Source organism: Orcinus orca, chromosome 4, assembly GCF_937001465.1.
Source record: "Orcinus orca chromosome 4, mOrcOrc1.1, whole genome shotgun sequence".
Classification (NCBI taxonomy): domain Eukaryota; kingdom Metazoa; phylum Chordata; class Mammalia; order Artiodactyla; family Delphinidae; genus Orcinus; species Orcinus orca.
This window is the reverse complement of record NC_064562.1, coordinates 10,320,568-10,327,208: the sequence shown is the minus strand read 5'-3', so window position 1 is coordinate 10,327,208 and position 6,641 is coordinate 10,320,568.

Sequence of the window (6,641 nt, the reverse complement as noted above, 5' to 3'; positions counted from 1 at the left end):
CAACTTCTGCATTATGCATATAATCTCATAAATTCTCTTTTAAGATTTTTATTCTCTTAATTTTTTACATACAAGTTTTTAATTGATCTGGTGTTTACTTCTGTATATGGTAGGAGATATAAGTCCAATTTTACTTTCTTCCAGATGGATAAACAATTATGCTAAAAAGAAAACAATTATTCATTAACTATATATCACTGCCCCTACAGAGGAAGACCCACCTACATACAAGCTTTTGAATGGCATTGTTCTCATAGAAAGCAGCTAGTCCATCGGGTATCATGTAGCTAAACTTAACTCTAAAACACTAGGGTTTAGAAAGGAGACAGTTGTTGAGTAGGGACCTGGTTTTCTTGGCCAGCAGAATCTGGTATTCAAGTGACTCTGTTGAGTAATATTAAGTGACACTTCTATCTCTCCTTAATTTATCAATTCAATCCATTGATTTATATAAGAGCCCAGAGGCCTCCTGGAGAAACAGACTTTAACTCTGCCCTCCCAAGAGTTCAAGCACTTACACGATTATGTTTGAAACAATAATGAGACACCACTATACATCTATTAGAGCATCGAAAATCCAAAACAATAACACCACCAAATGCTGGCAAGAATGTGGAACCACAGCAACTCATTCATTGCCGGTAGAAATGTAAAACGGTGCAGCCACCTAGGAAGACAATTTGTCAAATTCTTACCAAATGAAACATACTTTTACCGTATAATCCAGGAATCACACTCCTTGGTATTTACCCGAGTTGAAACTTTTTATCTCCACAAAAACCTGCACATGGATGTTTATAGCAGCTTTGTTCATAATTGCCAGAACTTGGAAGCAACCAAGACACCCTTAGTGCGTATCAATAAGTGAAAGAGGCAAATCTGAAAAGGCTGCATGCGGTATGATTGCAGCGATACGGCATTCTGAAGGCAAAACTATGGAGACAGTAGAAAGGTCACTGGTGGCAGGGGGGCGGGGAGGAAAGAAGGAAGAAAAGGTGGAGCACAGAGGATTTCTGGGGCAGCACAGCTACTCCATATGATATTATAACTGTGGATACATGTGAAAACCCAGAAAATGGGCAGCACCAAGAGTAAACCTTAATGTAAAATAAGGACTCTGAGTGATAATGATGTGTCCATTTAGAATCATCGATGATAACAAATGTACCACTCTGGTGGGAGATACTGATAGTGGGAGAGGCTGTGCATGCATGGGGACCGGGGGTATGTGGGAGCTCTCTGTACCTTCGCTCAGTTTTGCCGTCAACCTAAAACTGCCCTAAAAACTAAATTCTATTGATTAAAAAATATATATAGGGCTTCCCTGGTGGCGCAGTGGTTGGGAGTCCGCCTGCCGATGCAGGGGACACGGGTTCGTGCCCCGGTCCGGGAGGATCCCACATGCCGCGGAGCGGCTGGGCCCGTGAGCCATGGCCGCTGGGCCTGCGCGTCCAGAGCCTGTGCTCCGCAACGGGAGAGGCCACAACAGTGAGAGGCCCGCGTACCGCAAAAAAAAAAAAAAAAAAAATATATATATGTGTGTGTGTGTGTGTGTGTGTGTGTGTGTGTGTGTATTTGATTACTAGAGAGGCCAAATCAGAGGAAATATTTGAAGCTCTTCGTTTTGAAATAGAAAAACGTAGACCAAATTTATGTTGCGTTGGAAGAGAAGGAAATTAACACTTGTTAAAACCTGTTTACACAGTAACTGTACTATTTTTACAACCTTTCTATAAGTCTGAAATTCAAAATAAAAAGTCTTCAAAATCTGTATGCTGGGAAATGCACGTAATAACCCTATGGTATAAATATTATTCCCATTTACAAAGACAGATATGGAGGCCCAGCAGGTTAATTATCGCGTCTGAGGCCTCCTGGAAAATGGTTGGGGCAGAACTGCAGCTATTAGGTCTGCTGCTGAAGCTCCTATTCTCTCCCCTAGACTACACGGTGTCCTTAGGGCAGCATTATACACGCAGCACTGGGGTGGGAGCCTGGGAAAGCAGTAAGGGAATTTCTCTTTTCTTGTTTGTCTTTTTTTTCATTCAGATAGCTGAGCAATAGAAAAAAAAAGCTTCGCGAAGTATTCCTAGAACTTCATCCTCTGTTGAGTAGATATCATGAAAAGATGGTCACTGCACCTTGAATCTCAGAAAGTACCATATCAAGGGCATTTCATATGAGTGAAAATTAGGATGTTCTCTAAAGATAAAACAGATTTATGTTTCTTTTCAGAAACATGGAGCCCAAAGGTAGATATGTGAAAGATACAAAATTAATATTAAAATCTTCCATTTATTTTATCTGTAAAGCAAAAGCATCTACTTTCATTTTCAATACTTTTTAACCTACTTATGCAGAATTCAGGTGTATATTAATTACAGCCTCTTTATTAAAATGTGTCCCATTTGAAGTGTCTTTCATGGCAACCATTAACCGTGAATACTCCTCCTTTAGTATCTCAAATGATACCTTTTACCTAGTGCAGTAATTTTTTCCCCTATTACCCATAAGCTCATTCCTAGGTCTGTCAAACTTTCACGAATTCATTCAAATATTATTCTGTGAGCACTGCTGAGGGCCAAGCATGGTATGTTTCATACAACCATGGTATGTTTCATCCTTCTTAAAATAACCACCAAGCTACTTCCTGTATCTGACAGTTTGAATGATGTCAAGCCCTCTCTGAATTTTTAGGTGTTTGCTATTAAAGCAGATACAAGAAAAGGATTCAACAAAAGGGGCTCTCCCAAGATTTGTAAATGTTAAAAGGATTGGCAGTTGAGTATTTCAAGAAATCTTCATTTCAGTAGCAACTGCATAATAGAAGAGTCATGTGTCTTTGAAGGCACAATGGGTTACTCGGAGAATTCTCCGGTGGTTGGAGAGTGTACGTTCTCATGTGGAGGGAGGTCCCTGGGGAAATTCTGGAGCCTGTTTCAGCATTTGGTATAAAAGCCAATATCTGGTATAGTGCCTTCCACCACGTGGGTGTTCAGTAATCAGAGTCAGAATCTTACAGATAAAAAGGACCTTTGAGATCAAAGTAACTGATTGTGATTGACATTATTCCCTCCTGAAAACATACTGAGAGCATATATTAGCAAAGTGAATTTTCACACATTTTTACCATCACAGTAAAATCTGCTTTGGGGCATAGAGCAGTGGTTTTCATGATACTCCTATAATTCAAACAATAAAGCCTCATCATTTCATGGTCCATTAACTGGAAGCTATTTTGCACAAGTCCAGCATCACTTTCTACAACTTTAGATGAATGCATTCAAATAAGTTATATCACAAAAGATACTTGACTTATTAATCCATACTGTGAATCTCCATCTCCCTGAAATCACTGTTAAAATCTCTTTTATTTCACTAATCAGTGATACTTGAATTTAATGTTCTTCACCAAAAGCTTTATATTGTACTAAAATAGACCTAACATATTGTTCTAACTCAACCGTAAAACAAGATCAGATAATGAGGTATAGAGCTCTGCTGGCTTGTGTGAGTCACGTATTTTCCAATAGATGGAAAATCAAGAGCATTTCTGAAGAGATGCAAAAGGGAAAGGGCAGAGCTTCATTATAGAAGCCCTGAGCCCAAAGACTATATGAGAAATGTCACAAAATCCATTTGCTATGATATTTCATTTATTTTTTTTGTAGCACAAAGGCAGCTAATTTCATCTCATGGTTTCTAATGTTATGCTGGAAAGAATGCATACGTATCAGAGATTAAATTCACCAGCCAGGAGTTTAGAACCAGTTCCCACCGACTCCGTTAGAGGATGAAGTGTCTAAGGAGACACCATTGCTCCCACCCACAATCCTGACGGAGTTTGAATGCCTCTAAAAGACAGATACTTGCGTGAAAGAGTTTAAGCAGGAGGTGCCTAAAGTAATTACACTTTAGGCTGCTAATTTTTGTTTTTTGTTTTTTTGCGGTACGCAGGCCTCTCACTGTTGTGGCCTCTCCCGTTGCGGAGCACAGGCTCCAGACGCGCAGGCTCAGCGGCCACGGCTCACGGGCCCAGCCGCTCCGTGGCACGTGGGATCCTCCCGGACCGGGGCACGAGCCCACGTCCCCTGCATCGGCATGCGGACTCTCAACCACTGTGCCACCAGGGAAGCCCTGCTAATTTTTTTTTTTTAAAGTGGGTTTTTTTGTTTAAATATGTTCTGGGATCCAGCCTCTAATTAAAAGTTGATCTGATCATTTTATTTAGCATCCCACCCCAGCTAGATACTGTTCTAAGTGTTTTAATATTAACTCATTCACACCTCCCAATGACCCAATTTGCTAAATACTGTTATCATGATCCCCAAGTTACAAATGAAGAAATTGAGCCACTGACAGTTTAAGTAATCTGCCCAAGACCACATGGCTAAGAAATGACAGAGAAGAATTTGAACCCAGGAAGTCTGGCCCATGTGCTTACCCATTATGTTGTGCTGACTCTCTCAAACACTTTCCATATTATAGATGCAACATACAGTTTATAATATATCACTTCTGTACTCACTGGGTGTCAGATGCTATGCTGAGCTCTTTATGTGATTAATGCCATTTTTTTCCTATCAATCCTACGAGATAAGACGACATTTAACTGAGGAAGCAGGCTCGGAGAGGCATGGTCCTTTGTTCTTCATCACACTACTAGGAACTGACAAAGATGAGACCTATCCCAGGTCGGGCTGTGGCCAAAGACCACAGTATAACAACTCCACTCACGAGGTTTGCTAATCACCTTTAAGAAAGAGGCCAAAGAATCCTTTGATGAAGTATGGAGAGACAGGACAAATGCCCGAACTTTAGGCTAATTGTGCTCTTACAATGCTTTCTCTATAAATCTTGACGATGAAGTAATTCTAGGGCAGGAAGGACCTTGACACTGTCTAAGCCCTAGCCCCCTCCTTCTCTTGCTGAGGGCCTGAGGCCCAGAGAGGCTTAAGAGCTCTCTAAAAGTCACAGAGATACAAAGCCAGAACCCTGCCAGGTCAAGCTTTGTTCCAGAGCTCCGTGACACTTTTTGGGCAAGGTGCTTCCCAATTCATATAGCAATTTGGATTGTAAGTGTATACAGCTGTATCTATTTCTAAGCTACTTTTGTTACCAGTATGGAGCTCAGTAAGTCTCTTTCCTTTGCTGAAATGGTCCTTTTTGGCTGTATTAGCATAGCTTACAGGTCACTTTATTCATGCTTGCTGAAACATTTTCAGTGACTGGGCAAAAATGTTTATGTTTATATGGTTTCCTGCCTTTTAATGTATCCTTCTGGGTTTTAAAAGAAATTCATTTGCCAGTCCTATTCATCTTTAAAGATACTGTTTTACTGAAGCAAAAAAAGATACCTCCTTAAACAAAAGCCTATAAATCCTCCATGCTTTTAGTTGTGATTATTAATTTAACAAAAGAAAGAAAAGAGCTTTTAACTTGAGACAGTTACCTTTTCTTTTTTCCTATTCATTGTGTGACCCAAGTTCGTTTCTGTGCCAATTCCCCGCATACCTCTCAAGTCTCTACTTCCTGCTTATATCCTTTGTGAGTCTGAGGTTGTCACCTCCTTGTCAATCGTTTCTGGGCCATCTGCCATGTTCTTCCTTACCTTGACCCAGCGTTCTTGCCTAGGTGGGGAGAGTGGATGTGGGGAGCAGCCTGCCCCTTTCCTCAGCATGGAGATTTCTGGAATCCTTCAGCAGTAAACAGAGATGGGAACAGCAACGATAGCCAAGCTATGGCAACTGTAACAAGGAGAGACAGAATTCTCCCAGGTCAACTACCTGACCACTTACCTGATTTTCTTTCTTAAGATTTAAGAATATAGACCAGTGTTCCCTTCATGGAAGTTTGGTTTATTATGACTGGAGCAGTAGAGTTTATGTTTATAGAGTGAAGAAGTCCAGTTTGAGCCCAGGTTGTATATCACCCTTTGAATCCCCAGGTGTCAGAATGACAGAGAGACACCTGGAGGCAGGTGGGGAGATGAGGTTGGATAAAAGGGTCAGTGGATAAACAGGAGGAATGTCTCAGGGCAAAGGACTCAGTTCTTAAGGCCTCCAGAAGTTTTGTGGACAGATGGTGGTGGATAGAAAAGAGAGAAAATGAAGGAGTGGTTGCTCAAGAAGGAGGTGGGGTGGGGATAGAGGGTACCATATCACTACTTGAGGCTAACGTGGTCCCTAGGGAGCTCGCTGCTCCCTTTCAGTGTCTCCCATCACTGGGCCAGTCTTAGTGAGAGGATGCTTCTCCCCCTGGGCCCCTTACAGTGCCAGGACGAGGGGCGTTGGAGGGCGTGGGAGGTTCTGTTCCCTTTGGTATTTTATAAGTAAACTTGGATTTGGATGACTCTGTCTTCAGTATGTCTCTGACTGCCTAAAGTGGGATAGGCAGGGCCGTCAATCAGGTGGCATTTGTCATCGTCACAAATTACCAGCACAGTGCCTCACAAGTGGAGCCTCGTGTTCCCTCTGCAGAGGTGTCCCTGTTTGGGAAATGTGAACTGAAGTAACCTTGTAAGATAAAGTTCTGACATACAACAGATATTTGATCCTTTTTTTGCTTTTTAAAACTTCAGGGATTTTTTTTTCTCCTTCTTCACATGTTCTTGCCTATCACTAAGTAACTGAGACTTTTGA